Source organism: Hermetia illucens, chromosome 4 (genome assembly GCF_905115235.1).
Source record: "Hermetia illucens chromosome 4, iHerIll2.2.curated.20191125, whole genome shotgun sequence".
In the NCBI taxonomy this organism is placed as follows: domain Eukaryota; kingdom Metazoa; phylum Arthropoda; class Insecta; order Diptera; family Stratiomyidae; genus Hermetia; species Hermetia illucens.
The window spans coordinates 58,443,687-58,459,117 of NC_051852.1; the positions used below are offsets into that span (position 1 = coordinate 58,443,687).

The window sequence follows — 15,431 nt, forward strand, 5'->3', positions numbered from 1 at the left end:
AAGTGAAGAGTGTGATCAGGTGATATAATGGTGAGCTTCATCAGCTGATCATAAAATCGTTCGACTTCTTTAATGGCATCACCGAAACCCTCTGAGATGGTAATGTCAACACCGTATTGAGTGTGTGGGCTACCAAAATAGAGAAGTTTATAGCTATTTTTATTCATCGTCGCAGCTTTTGGCAACTGACCATCGGGTTTCTTACAGAGCGCAGATATCAATGCGCCTTTTCCGAATGGCTCTGGCGAGTTCTTCGGTTTTTTCCAGTTAGGGTGCCAATATTTAGCATGCAGCAATGTATTTGTTTTGTTCGGAATAAACTTTCTTACGTCCTGATGCCGTCGATGCGTCAAAAGCCCCCCATTTCTCGACAAGACCGGGGCCCGTCCTGCCACGTCAACTGAGGTGGACGCTCTAGCATTTTTCCGAGGCTTGTGACTCAATCCGATCATCTTGTTTCTAATGACATTGTATGATTTTTCTTGGTCGGTCTGTCGCGGGACCTGTCACCAAGAGAGATCAGGTAGGATTTAGCATATTAGAATAACTCCAACTATACTCTATTTATCTCTTTCCCTGATCTCAGCATTTTATTTTTGCTTTACTGAGGATAGTACAAAGTACGCTGCCTCATACCCTCTGTGTTAATAGCATGGTGGAGTTTTCCGGCCGACTAATCACCTGATTTATGATATGTGCCAACCGACTATGTTTACTGGTAAATTTTTTATACCAGAGAAGTCTGCATCCTATCCAGACCACGATAGCTCCAATTCTTCGAACTGTTCACAGCGCATCGAACCTTCTCTTCGGGAGCAACCGGAAAAAGCCAGATGTGGTAGCAGGGCGGGTGTCTTCGGCGGTCTATAATACTAATCTGATTAATTATATGGCTAAATTAGTTTTCAAAGACTTGTATCTAAATCCTCAAAAAGAAGAAGTCTTTAAAAACTAATTTCGACATATGATTAATTAGATGAGTATTATAGATTTAGATTAGTATAAATATAACCAATAAATCCACTGTTGAGCAGACTTGTTAGCACTGATGAAGGTAACAAGTGGTTCCCGAAATATCGGAATTTGCAAATTTGATGGATATACGGGTACGATCAATTTATATACGTGCATATATATGTACAGTATTCGGAAATAGGCAGTTTGTTTGTTTAGGGTGAGGATGATATCTATGGCTGTAATATGTACATACGTCTTGTAGTTTGGAAAAATATGAAGGATTATGTTGGATTTGTAACTATATATGGATAGAAAAATGTGCGTTGAAGTTTCTTACATAAGATGAACACAAAACCTTTATACCTGAAGCGCGAACTTCCCGTATTCCGACTTGTTAATGTTCTATTGGTGGGTATATTGTTCACAGTAGTAGGTGCACCTTCGCACTTCGGACGAGTTTTCCTCGAAGCACAGATGTTCACAGAACATAAAATGCAATAGCGCTTGTTGATGATAACCAGGCGCTTATTGATTGGTATGGTAATGGTCGCTCGAAATTATAAAGACATTAAATATGATGTTGTTATAACCATAATAATATGGAAAATAAGGACATCAAGTGGTTTTGTAGGTATTTCTGGTGTTTCTTATATCAATTGACGAAGTCCGCTAGCACTTTTAAGTACATTTTTCACAGTTGTTTATGATTTGCGTAGTTTTAGTTTTCGTATGTGAAAAAGAAATATTTGAGGTGAAGAACAATTTTATTAATTCCCCTATGTTTGCTTTTGATACGGGTAATTATTATGGTAACTAACTGTCCACTCCTTGTTTTCATCAATATTTATTTTCCAAAATCTCTGTTTACCAGATTTATTGGATGCTTGTACAAACAGATCCTATCAATTATTGTAAAACAAAAGCTTATTGAAATCGGTTCATTGCCTGCTGTCGATCTGCCTGCATGTCTCATGCAATTTCCTCAAAAACGGTTAGATCTGTCGACACGAAATTTGGTACGAAGTTTGCACTTATGATTCTCCCCGTATGCAGTGAATCCCATCTCTTACGTTTTTGACTGGATATGAAGATGTAGGACGTCACATGAAAAGTTCCAATTAGCACTTTTTGAAATAGATTAGTTTAATTTAATTGCGACATCAGTTGCAAGAACTACCAACCAAAAAATCTGGAAACTATCAATCATCATCATCAACGGCGCAAGAACCGGTATCCGGTCTAGGCTTGCCCTAATAAGGAACTGCAGACATCCCGGTTTTGCGCCGAGGTCCACCAATTCGATATCCCTAAAAGCTGTTTGGCGTCCTAGCCTACGCCATCGCTCCATCTTAGGCAAGTTCTGCCTCGTTTTCTTTTTCTACCATAGATATTGCCCTTATAGACTTTTCGGGTGGGATCATCCTCATCCATACGGATTAAGTGACCCGCCCACCGTAACCTATTGAGCCGGATTTTATTCACAACCGGACGGTTATGGTATCGTTCATAGATTTCGTCGTTATGTAGGCTACGGAATCGTCCATCTTCATGTAGGGCCAAACATTTTTCGGAGAATTCTTCTCTCGAACGCGGCCAAGAGTTCGCAATGTTGTTGTTGAAACTATCAATGAGAATGACATTTAGGCTTCACATACCCCCCATCCAAAAATCTGTTCAAATAAAGAATTTTCCGATAAAAAAGCCCCCTTACGTTTATCTTAAATTATATAATTTTTTCTATACGATAGGCTATAATACAAAGAATAGCACAGCTTTTTAACAAATTTTAATACCTGGTTCATATTGTTGCACTAATTAATTTTCTTTTTTAAATTCATTGTAAAATTTAAAACTAAAACGCGTTTTAGGTTTTGGAATGTTAATGTGTCTGTTACAATTTATGAAGTGTATAAAGCCGAAATAAAAATTCTTAAATTATGAAAATTATGGGAATTTACAGAAAAATATAATGTTTTTAAGAGATGGACCGGTCTTTAGATGGTCTTCGAAGAAGCTGTACGTTTGGGGTCGCAACTTCCGGAAATATAGATAAAATTAGAAGTCGAGTTTATAAAAGTCCCAAACGATCAATGAGAAAAATAAATCCTAATGACATAAGCGTCAACAGCAACCTGGGATTCTATTCTTATAGTATAAGTCGAGTTTAAATCATCCAATAAAATAAAAAAGAAAAAATAATTGGCTTATTTGCTAGTAGGTGCCTTGATAAAATTCACTTCATCATTCAGAAAACTTTCACAGTAGAATCCCTTCACATCGACCACTTTTAAACAAGCCATTTTAGGTATGAAAAACTTTGTGCGTTTTATATGTTAGAATATTTAGTTAGGTGGAAATTCCACTTATGATCACAGTTGTTTTCAAGACTGTACAGTCTATTTCAGGCCGTCACCTTCAAAATATCCTTCCTCCAGACATCTGGATCCATCAATCGCGTCAGCGTCTACAGAATCTACTAAATGCTTTCGGGGTTTTCCTACCCGTCTTCTCCATATGTTGAACTTTTATCGTCCATAGATATCCTAATGTGATAAACTCAGCGCCTTGTTATTTTTTTTTTGTATTTGATTGCTCGCTCTATTTTTTCCAATGTTGGCGATTCAATATTCCCAGTGTGCTCGACAATAATTCTTGCTCTGTGGATTAAGTTATGTGTGCGGGGTTGAGGAGTCCTTTGAAATAAGACGTCCAGCTTTGACATGATTCACTTTCGTCTCCGACGTTTGGTTGGTTTTTATTTTTACAAAGAGTGGCCTTGGACTAATAAGCACGTCGCAAGTTCTTCACTACTTTACAAGCTTGTTTTTTCGTCAATTTTCTTCCATTTTTCGTCAAAATGTTTTTGCTTCTTTTCCCTTTATATTTTATTAGTTGATCGCCGGAGATTTTCGTAATTTCTTCTTCTATTAGTTGCCTCGTTTCGCTTCTTACACGCTTGCTGGTGTTCATCGTCAAACCAGTCATTTCTCCGCGGGCGAGATTCATATCCAGCCACTTCTTCTACTGTTCTTGTGTTAGCACGTTTTAGGTCATACCAAGTGTCATCTCTAGGCTTCCCCGTGAGATTCCGGAGAATAGAACATATTCGGTCTTCCAGTTTTGCCTTGTAATCCCGCTATTAAATATTTTTTTAGCTTTCCCATCTCCAATTTTCAAACTGGGTTAGTTTTTATTCCGCGAGGATTTGAAATATTTCTCATGTAGTGGTCCGAGTCACAGTTTGCTCCTCAATGTTCTCACGTCGAGGACGCTGCTGACCATATTTTGGTGATGAGAACGTGGTCCGGTTGAAGATGTTACTGATGTCCTTCTGTGTCTGAGCTTGTGTGGGAAGTATGTCGGTTTTATAATATACTCAAGGAGGCATTCACCGTTCTCATTTGATGTATCATGAAAACGGTGGCCTCTGGTCGTTTGTCGATGTATATCTTCTTTCCCAACGTCTAACCGGAGGCAATACGAGTAAGTCGTACAGTCTCTTTAGGTTATCGTAAAATTGCTTTTTGACCCTTGCAACCACTCCAATTCGTTTCATGGACTGATAGAATCCTGACCTTCCACTGGCTGACCTATTGAAATCGGTCTGTATACAGCATGAGATTTGTTTAGTGATCTAACATTCCAGTATCTAAGAGCGTAGTCATTTATTCGTTTACGCAGTGTTTTCCGTGGTAGCAATCCTATCCGAGGCTGTTCATCTTGCTTCTGCACATAATGTTTGGTTTTTTGGTTGATACCGGGAACCCCCAACCTGAAGTACCAGATTAATTGAATTTGAGCCCCTTGACGAAGTGGTGTGATCAGGAAGGATGCAATTTGGCCAAGAAAACCAAACGAAGCTGGGCGTCCACCTGTATTGTCACTTCCTCTGATTACTGGTTCTTTTACTGAGAATTGTTCAAAATACGTTGACAAAACCTCCCGCTTGACCTAAGTTTGAGTCATCTTCGGCATTTTATGTTAATATCATTTTGAGTCCTTACTTCTTTATATTTCGCCCGACATTAAAAATAGACCATTTTTGAAAGTACTAATTAAACCCTTTCATCATAAGGATATTCGGAAAAAAATGTAACCCCCTCTTTTACATACATTCGGACCTCCCCCGGTAAACTCCATAGAAAACAAGTCGGGAAACCGGAAGCTGGACGCTTCAAATATGTTTATTTCGACGCTTCAAATATTGTTTATTTCTTTTATAAATCCAGTTGAGTGTGCATTTGTCTCATTGCTACCTAGTATGTAATGTATGTATATAATATGTGAGAATATTCACTTTCGCGTGATATTCACATTCAAAGTCTTGAATTTGTACAGAAACGGCAATTTTGACCAATTATAACTTTCTTAATAATAGAGCGATTTTCACCAATCCTAGCAGGATCATGATCTATATTATAGCCTACATTGTCGTATTGTTCTAGAATGAACTTAAGGGGGGTTTTGCAACCATTTACTAAAAATTATAGTAATATGTTTTTATTAACTTAGAGGGTATTTCGGAGCTTAGACAGCATATAATGGCACCTATTGATTTTTTTCAAATTTTTCCGTTGAGTAGTTTCTGAGAATGGGTCCGTGAAAGTAATGATCAATTTCGACCCCCGCACTGACACCTTTCCAACAAATGCCAAAAGCAAGACTGTGGCTGCGGAAAGTACTAACCGAGACCTAACCCTAACCCCTAACCCACATGACTATATTTGGTGAAAAAAAAATTACACCTCCCTCTCGCACGTATGAAGACCCCCCTTAAATTTGGCGTAAAAGGAACTCACTGTATACGTGAGCGTTCACAGTTCCCACCTTTGCAACAAACTTGGTGTCAATCGTTATAAGGTTTCCCGAGAAAAAATCGTGTGACAGACAGATAGACAACCGGACAAATAGATAGTAAACCGACTTTAATAAGGCATCGTTTTACACAAAACCTTGAAAAGAGGCTACTTCCTGTAGTTGAATTGATTCACATCAACTCTAATGGCAATCCATTCGAGTTAACCGTTTCCAAGTAAATTTCGTGTGAAAATGTAGATAATAAAAAAATATCAATAAAATATGAAATCAGTTATAAAGAGTAATCGTAGTATATAGCAGACCGCAAAGGCGAAATTTTCGGGTTGCGATCCAGTCCTGCGGTATGTTTTCGATCACTGTCGGTAGCCAATTCATGGCAAATCTTCTTTTAAAATCGCATTATGTCATTAACCCTACAGAGTGGGCCATCAACTTTGGGCATTATGCATCCCCACATTGTCAAAGAGCCGTCACCATGCTTGACCATTTTTGAAAATCATCCATAGGCTTTACATTGCCTGCCTACAGGATGTTTCAAATCTGAATATGATTAGTGGCCTCTAGTTCATCGTATAATTGGTCCAATGCACTTTGGACTTTCATTAACCATCGGCGGCTCACCCTAATAGGGCCCAACATTTTCTTGAAGACTCGTATTAGTCTTTTTGCGCTCAGACCTGGATAAATGCTTAAGAGCTTGGTTTCCGTCCCCATATTCCTTGCTTTTAATGGGTCACTCCGCTCTTGTAGGTCACTCCTAATATTATATTAATTGGTCTGATGTCTTTCACCCAAACTATAGCTTTCGCGTTCCAGACTTTGCCATCTTCGGAACTAGTAAGCTTTCGGGAGTCAAACACCTATCTTGGTTTGCCAAGATATTTCTTGCATGGTGCTGTTCGATGAATGTTTCAAGAGTGCCAGTTCTGAACACAGAGTGCACTTTCCGAATTCCGAACTTTCAGTCCTTTTTCCATGGCTAATTTACCCGTTCGCCGCTCCGATCCGAGGCTGGTTTTCAGATTCCAGGGGAATACTGTATTATTAGCAGATTGTCAGTCTATTTATGAATTTCACCACTAAGGGCCAATTGACATATCTCCGTTCTACTGGCCGTTCATCCTCTTTTATCAGCTATTTTATCCACGGGTTATCCGCAGAACTCTAAGTATTAAATCACCGGCATTGCCCAGGTATTTTACAGCGCCAAATATGCAAAATACCACCCTTTAACCTTCTAACTTAAAAGTGTTGGTATATATGTTCCATATTTAGAGATGCCTTCGCGCAGATTACCTAAATAAATAATTAAATTATAATTGGCAATCTAGGACAAGTTACTAGCTAGAGGGTTAAACTTAATTGGTTCAGATTATCGCGAGGGCCAGGCACTTTTGAAGGATTTACTTCTGATATAAAGGAAAATTCCTTTATTCGAGTAAAATCAGGTTTACTCAGCTCCTGCAAGCAAAATTTATCCATATTATGGCAAACAAAGTGGTTGCAAAAATAAGCTTGAGACCATCTATTTTTGAAATTTCGTTATTTTGTTTTCATTCTTGGAATAAGATTGCATTTCTTCGAAAGGGCGGTTAGTTTCTCATTTTTCATTTATTTGTAAAACACGAAGTTTCCTAAGTGGCATCTAACTTCCCCTAATTGAATCACATCTTGTTTAGCACTCAATTGTCGCAATCTTGAAAATGTTCAAAAGTCGTCTCAACACTTTCACCTCTTCACCTCATCAACGTAAATTGAACATGTCAACATACATCTAATATGTACGAATATTCATTCTACGGTAAAATAGGCTGAGTGACTTTCCACTTAACACCTTGGACCCAAAGTGGCGTCTTGTCAGGTGTCATTATCTTAATAGAGTAACAGTTTCTCTTTTAGCCACTTTGTTGTGATACGTATCAGGAAGCACTTGTTGGTGTGCCCATGCATTCTTCTTCTGTTGCAGGAACCCTTTACTCATAATAGAAAGTTTTGTGATAAGCTTTTGGGGATAAGACCTTACCAGAGTATCTTTATGATTACGTTTACAGGTGCGAATATCACCAATGGAATTAATTCTAATTGTTCCTCAGCTCAGTATGTATCTCTATTTGCTGGTTTTCAGTTGCGTGTGTGGAATTGAGTAAGCCAAACTGGAGCTATAAATTCCTTATCTGTTTCGGAATAAACTATCTAAATAGAATCCATCAAAGTTGCATTGATGACTGCTCCAATCCGCACCTTGAAATAAACAATATTTCATAACACGTGTGTGACTTCAAATAGCTTTTACCATGCGACACTTAAGAGCATATCGTATGGTTCTATGTCGAACAAGGATTGGGACATGAAGACTTCCGTCCATTGATACGATAGTTCCAAACTGTAGCAGCGTGTTGGGAATGGAACCTTAAACTTGAATAAATAACATGCTCTCGTCTCGGGAGTATATTTGCACTTGGTAGTAAAGTATCATACAATCGTCGCATGCACATGGTCCTTTGAATGCAGGGCGAAGAGGGAACCACCTTTCCGACAAGGACTCCCTGAGGGTTTGCCTGGTGCTGGCGCGTTCGATGCCTTCATAGTAAAACATTGCAGCCTATAGTGTAGGATTTTACTGCAAAGTTAATGCATAAATCATGACGTCGTGGTTCAGGGTCTACTTTGCGCGACAGTGAAAGCACGACTCAGACCCAAATGGACAATGTATCACCATAATTCGATGAAAAGCTGAATGGGAAAATCATGGTCTGGTCAACATGTATTCTGCTAAAAATGATGTTGTTCTAATCGAAATTTTATAATTTGGTTTGTAGTTGGGATGGATATCATCCTGCGTTCGATATATATGTATCGGAGAAAGTGTTTGGAAGTTCTAGTGGACATTTGTTGATGATGTGGATAGGAAAACGGGGTAAGGTATCGATTCAATTTGATAGAAAAATAGAAGTGAAATGATTGACAAGTTTAATCAATACTTTACTGGTTGGCCGAATAAATCAGCCACGCCTGAGGAGTATTTAACTAATTGTTGCACGTCACTATAGGCCCTAATTATAAGTTCAATGCTACAAAATTTCATTCCTTTTTTTATACAGGATATTCATGCACTACTAATATTTCTTGATATTACTTTTATTTGGTCGACTTTTGCGATTAAGTATGCAGGACGATTTGTTTTAACTTTGGCTACTGATAATCAAGTAATTTTCCCCTGAAATCAGAGTGAGATTAATCGGATTTTCAAGTAAGTAAATCTTTTACAGAAAAAAAAAAATAAAACAACTGAAAACAAGTCGGGTTAGGTATGTAAGAATATTTGGGCATACGACGGTTTCATTTATATATAGTTTGTAGTGTATATAGGTTGAATAAGCCCAATATTTAATTCGTTACGGTGGTATTTTATTTCTTAAAGACGCGAAATAAGCAACTTTAACCTACTATAACTTTGTTAATAATAGTAGGATTTCCACAAAACTTTGCAGCACGATGCTCACTTTTAACCCTATAACTCAAGGGTAGTCAATTTTTTAAATGCAATGTTTATTTGTATAGATATCGTAATAGGGAGTATTTTGGGGAACTCTTTTGGGACCCTGGAACTTCTCTCGTTTGCAAACAGACTAACATCTGCTTCAAGAAGTAATTATCGAGACCTTTCATTTGATATCCCACATATATTATATTTGGTGAAAAAAGATTTGCGAGATTTTACGGGAATAAACCTTTGAATAGGTTACAGAGTTTCCTTCCTTTCGCTTTCCTGGATTATCACAAGGTTTGATTATTATTATGTTGGAATGAAATCTCAAATGCTCAAATACAATTTCGATTTCAACTGGTAGGATTAATTCTGGGTTCCGCACGCTTGCCGCAATAGCTCCAGCTATATATGGATTTGTGTCCGGATAGCTGAGTAGTTAGAGCACAAGGCTGTCGTACGAAAGGTCGCGGTTCAAATCTTACTGGTGGTAGTGGGATTTGTATCGTGATTTGACGTCGGATAACAGTCGAGCTGTGAATGAGTACCTGAGTCAAATTAGGGTAATAATCTCGGGCGATCGCAATATTGACCACATTGCCTCCTACAGTATACTGTAGTGTACCGTTACGGTCTTGAATGAAGTGCTCTAAGACACATCAATATGGATTGTTTATATATTATATTATTATATATATTGATTTATTATATATATGGATTGCTGTCCATATTTTAGTATAAAACCAGGTGTGGATACTGCATCTCCGAACCTTCCGTATGCTTTACCTCAATTTTAGATTTTGCAATAGATTACGCTCTAAATGGTTGGATGATCGCTTTTGTGGACTCACACTTCCATACATTTGGCGGTAAAAATGGCTATAAACTTCTACCCACATACTCAATACATCTCTGAGAGCTTCCGTGTTGTTATTAAAGAAGTCGTACGATTTGATGATCGGCTGATGAAGTTCACTATTATATCAGCTGATCGCACCACACTCTGATTCGCTGGGAGCTAATGGGTTAGCGTCAACATCAGCAAGTATCCCTCCATGTGCTACTCGCTTAAATTCTCACCAACTTCCTTTTAAAGGTTTTATGGAAAACAAAATCTTATTAAAATCGATTCACTGTCTGTCTGTCACATGCACTTTTCTCCAAAACAGCTTAATCGATCCGAACAAAATTTGGTGGAGATATGGGAACTATGAAATGGCACGCATCCCATGGGAGGATGTTCTTTTTTGTAACCGAATATATATATGTTATGGGGTATCAAATGAAAAGACTCGATTAGAAACTAATAAGTTCATTGTGAATTGACAAATGCGCGAGTAAGGAGTCAAAATATGTACACTTAAAGTGAGATAGGACCCATTTTCGGAAACTATCCCACCCAAAAATATGAAAAAATTGAGGGTGGTGGACTTATATGAAAGATACTTTTAGAAATTGACTGAAAATCCACCGACATAGAAGACACTATTGTATCGGCGATTAGTGTCAAAGTTATAGCATAGCTTATCAGTTTCCCGCGAATTTGCTGCATCTTAAGCCATGCAAATTAGATGGTGATGTCATAATTAACGAAAATAATTGACATTCCAGTGAAATGTTAAAATTTTATTCATGAAAAATCTACTTCTCCCCAACCGTTTTGAAGATTTTGTGTGAAACAAAACCTTATTAGAGAGGATTCTTTGTCTGTCTGTCTGACTGTCACACCCGATTTACTCGAAAATGGTTAAACAAAATACATCCCATTTCGATACCTTCTCAAATAAAGTTCATGATAGCATATTATCATATTTTAGAAATTTATCCGGAAACCCCCCTTAAGTTCACCCTAGAAGTACAAAATTTAGTTCGTTTGCAAGTCGTAATATAATGTATAATTTTGGAACAATTTGACAAAAATTAAACTATTATTAACAAAGTTATGGAAGGTCAAAATTGTACATTTCACCTGAATTTATCGCACTCTAAGACGTGCATGACGTCATCATCATAAGAATGACGTCATTATCATATGAACGGCGCAGTTGGGAGTTTGAAAATGCATACGACATTGTTAAATTGTTCCTCTTCTTCTTTTCCTTCAGCCTTTGTCCGGTTTACAAGCGGGGTCGGCTCGTTGTGGTCGGTTTCGTCATTTTATTTTATCGAATGCCTGATGGATACCTGGATGCAGTCGCGAGACTTCTAAATCCCCATCTAGCGTATCAAGTCACCGTTGTTTCGGCTGGCCTTTTAGACGAAAATCATCTATCTATTCGCAACAGACTTTAGGTTGTTCATCAGTACCAGACATAACTTATATATAACTTTTTTTTATCTGAGTACATCAAGTGTGTCACCTGGTAATTAGGACGTAGGTAATATTTGATTGCAAAACCAAATCCTCTAGCATAATTCAAGTTCCATGAAAGGAGTTTCAGTGTCATAGAAAGTCTGTATACGAATGAGCTTTGAGGCGTTGGTAAGTCCGGTGGAACGCACTGATACCGTGGTATGCCACCTACCATGACTGTCGCCAAAAAATTTATTAGTTTGGGATCAATGCGATGCAGACATAATAGACCATTAGCTAAGTGTGAGGGATGTCGATATAACTGGTAAAGAAATTTCTTTTTCCTCTGATCGTTTGTCCTTCAACTACCGGGTCAATGGTAAGTTGCTCTTTGCAGCCTCTTGCAGCTCTTCTGCTCCTCGGATAGAATGTTGCTAGGTCGTGCTGCGCATTGGCTATTGCCTAATAATATACGCTATGAATTTGTAGAGGGTTGGTAAGGAAGTAATTGCTATTGTGTCTGCCGGCTACTGCAACTTGTCCTTTCTAGAGACAAGGCAAATAATCACCGCAGTGAGTAAAGATGAAAATTCCCCTGGCCAACTAATGATCTGGTTCACAATATGTGTAAACCGACTGTATATACTAACCAACTTTGTACGGTATTCGCGAGGATCCGAAAAACTCTCCAGGCTGCCATGTAGTTGGTACGATAAGGTGCGCAAATTATGGCCACTTCGCTGTCCTTCTCACAAACGACTGTTGCGGGCAGTTCCTATGCTTTCTCATAATGATTGAGGTCGATTCGAATCAGTGTCATTTTTTCATCATTTTGCGTACCTCCGTTCACTTCTCCGCTTCCTTTAATTTCCGACTTTTTTGTCAAAGTTATGAGGGACCAAAATTGTGCATTTTATCTAAATTTAATGCACCATGTCACGGCAGAACAAGTGGGTATTATCACATAGTAAAATCGAAATAATTTTAAATAATGAAGTCGAAATTTTGCTTTGATTAGTTGCCTGCACTAAAAACTATTAGCCGGAAATGATTGCCTTCATTCATGGTGTATAATAATATATGTCCGTGGCGTAGCAATCTGGTGGCAAAATTAACATAGTGAATGGATAGCGGAGAATCGGAACACACATAGTTTCGATACTACATGGCTAACCCCAGGTGACATTAGCTCCCTGCACGTATCATATACGTGGTCTGCACTAAGTTCACATATATTGCATATGTTTTTTGTTTTCGGAAAAGATTAGAGCATTTTTGGGAGCCTATAATGGAGCTCTGTAACCAGCCGCTAGAGTCTCGTGCTGCTCATCTTATTCTTATTCCAAAGACGTGAAGCGAGCGACATATTGAGTGCATAGAGCGTATGTTCCGTTAGTATAGAACGCGTAGCAGATTCAGTTAGCATAGTCCTTTGATACAAAAGAGAACTAGGGAAGAGACGCGCTACTGGTCAAGCTGAAACCGAAACTTGGAACATTTTCTCAACGTATTTTCCCACTTGCTCGGGTAATTTGTGGAAAATTTCTCTCGCGGCTGAGTTCGGCAAAATAAAGCGAAAATTCAGATGCCACACATCCCAGCGATGATCAGTCTAGTTTGCAGAGAAAATAGTGTTAATTTCGGCGTCGGGAAGCGCGTACTCGAAGATCACGGCAGCAGTTTCGGCGGCTACGGCGACTTTGAAGACGGTATCCATGCGAAAGGCAGCGCTGCGAAACGCTTCTTCACATGCTTTCGGGACATGCTAATTGCCGCTGTCGAGCCTGCTTCCTGACTCAAGAACAAATGATGCGGCTCAAGTTCTTTGACTACTTACCGGACAACATGCCTCTTCTGAGTTTGATGGATGATAATTTGAAATTTATTATGTGAAAGTCAGCGAATTCCAAATTAAAGTTCCTTCGCCTCAAAGTGCTGTTGAAAAACCCTAATTTCTTCAAAAACATAGTGCATGCATCCCCAATCGAGTTTTTGAATCTGATTTTGTGTGAAGTGTTCAAGGTGTGTGCCTCATCGGTTGCAAGGTTTTGGTGAATAATAGTGGTTTCATTCAGTTCCAAGTGGAAGATAGTTAAAAAATGATGCTTGCTCCTGGACAGGAGCTTATAATACTTCAGTATTAGGAACAGTCCCTTCACAGCTTACTCTTATAGTTTGTGAAAATTCGAACCGCCTCGTTTCCAAAAAGTTCGGGATCAAGTTGGACCGTCTCTGCAAACCATCTGTTCCTTTACTATTTGATCAGGCGATAGACGTGTCACGTGCAATCCGACAACACCGAAAATTCCCAGATTTTTCACCTCAAATGTGTGTCACGATGACTCCCGCATGTTGGCGGAGCGTACGTATCACAATTGAAGCGAAGGAGCAGATTATTGTAGGCATATGTGTAATTTAAACAATATGGAGAAGCGCATGTGGAAAATCCGTGTCTAAAAATATTACAAGAAGACGCTCGCGCCGCCTCGGACTGAGCCGTTTAGTGTGTCCGCAATGTATTGTGTGCTGTTTCGACGATTTTTTAGCTAAAATTAAAAGAAAGCTGCCTTAGGTGATTGTTATACTTTTGGGAAAACTGTTTTCAGTAAAACTATGTGGAAAAAAATCAAATTACTAGGCATAGGCCCCCGTGCGCTCGTTTGGAGCGTCCCATTTGGCGTTTTATCATGGATATCTGTTTTCGATATTCTGCAATTACGACCCCTTTTATTGTTTGTATACAGAACATCGGGACCAACCCTCTGTTCGCACCTCATTCTTATCGCTTTGTTTATTTGAAATCCGCTCTAAATTTTTAATAGTCGCCTATTGTAAACTGCCTAGAGCACAATTTAAGCAACGAATCAAAATTTTTAATTGTATACAATTCGGATGAAATTATTCGGGGCGCTGAAAAGCAATTTCACCTTCCACCACACCTGGCAGAATGGATATATGAAACTAGTCGGCAAAAATATTAATCCGCTCACAATTTCTGTTGATTTTGTTTACTTTTCGTACAAGAATTACTTGCTCAGATTAATGTGTTTCCTTGTAATAATTCTTTGCTGCTTGAACCGTGGCGGGCAACCGGCTGAATGTTTTTCAATAATCAAGTTGCTTCCCGGCTGGACTCCTGAGTTGTCCGGGGCTAAGTGGATTTGTTTGTAAACTTCCACGGGCCGACGAAATGCACGGGCGATAAGAGAACTTGAGAAGGAAGACCCCCACCCAGCAACAGGACCCCTGTATTCTGTGGTGGCTGGTGCAATTTATCAAAAATATTTTTAAATCAGGAAATTTCTGAAGGATGTGGAACAGTTTACGTCTAGAACGTGAAATAAATTCAGGCCTTTATGTAAGCATCTCTGAGGTGGTAATTAGCGAAAACTTTTATAAAATACGGAGGATATGAACCAGTAGATTTGATGACGCATTTTTCTTGCATCCAATAATGATGAATATGTAAGTACTACGTACTAGCCTTTGTGTAAAAGTCCTTTTCATTTTCTTTCTCTGAACGCCAGGTGAAAACAGACCAATATGTATAATAATTTGATATTGTTTAAAATAAAACTAAGAAACCGGTGGCATGCACTTTGAAGAACTGTAAAGGCAGAGTTCACAGTAGAGAAGAAAATTGGTCTTGATCCAGCTTCCAAGTAGAACTTTCCACAAGCGATCACTGATATGGCCTCAAATACCACCATAATAGTTAATATTTGAAGATCTTTATCTTCCCAGTTTAGTTTTGTTTTCTCGAAAACTCCGCAGAGTCCATGGATGGGTTTGTCATTTTTCTCCTTCTAATAGTGATGTCTTGTCAGTGACAATCTCCTTTTGCATATTTTAAAACCCTAAAGTACTTACACTTCA

At 38.6% G+C, this 15,431-nt stretch overlaps 1 protein-coding gene across 11 annotated transcripts in view; it reads left to right on the forward strand.

Moving 5' to 3' along the window:
* The window catches only part of LOC119654172 (innexin shaking-B), a 473,792-nt gene that overhangs the window by 294,659 nt on the left and 163,702 nt on the right, over positions 1 to 15,431 (forward strand). For 2 of the 11 annotated variants that reach the window (XM_038059353.1, XM_038059357.1), the window contains exon 1: positions 13,121 to 14,127. The exons of 4 other annotated variants lie outside the window; for them this stretch is intronic. The gene's annotated coding sequence lies outside the window, so the exon portion shown is untranslated. Of the gene's footprint in view, positions 1 to 13,004; positions 13,083 to 13,120; positions 14,128 to 15,431 lie in introns of those variants that run through there. 5 more of the 11 variants (XM_038059356.1, XM_038059351.1, XM_038059352.1 and 2 more) reach the window with 5 other exon arrangements.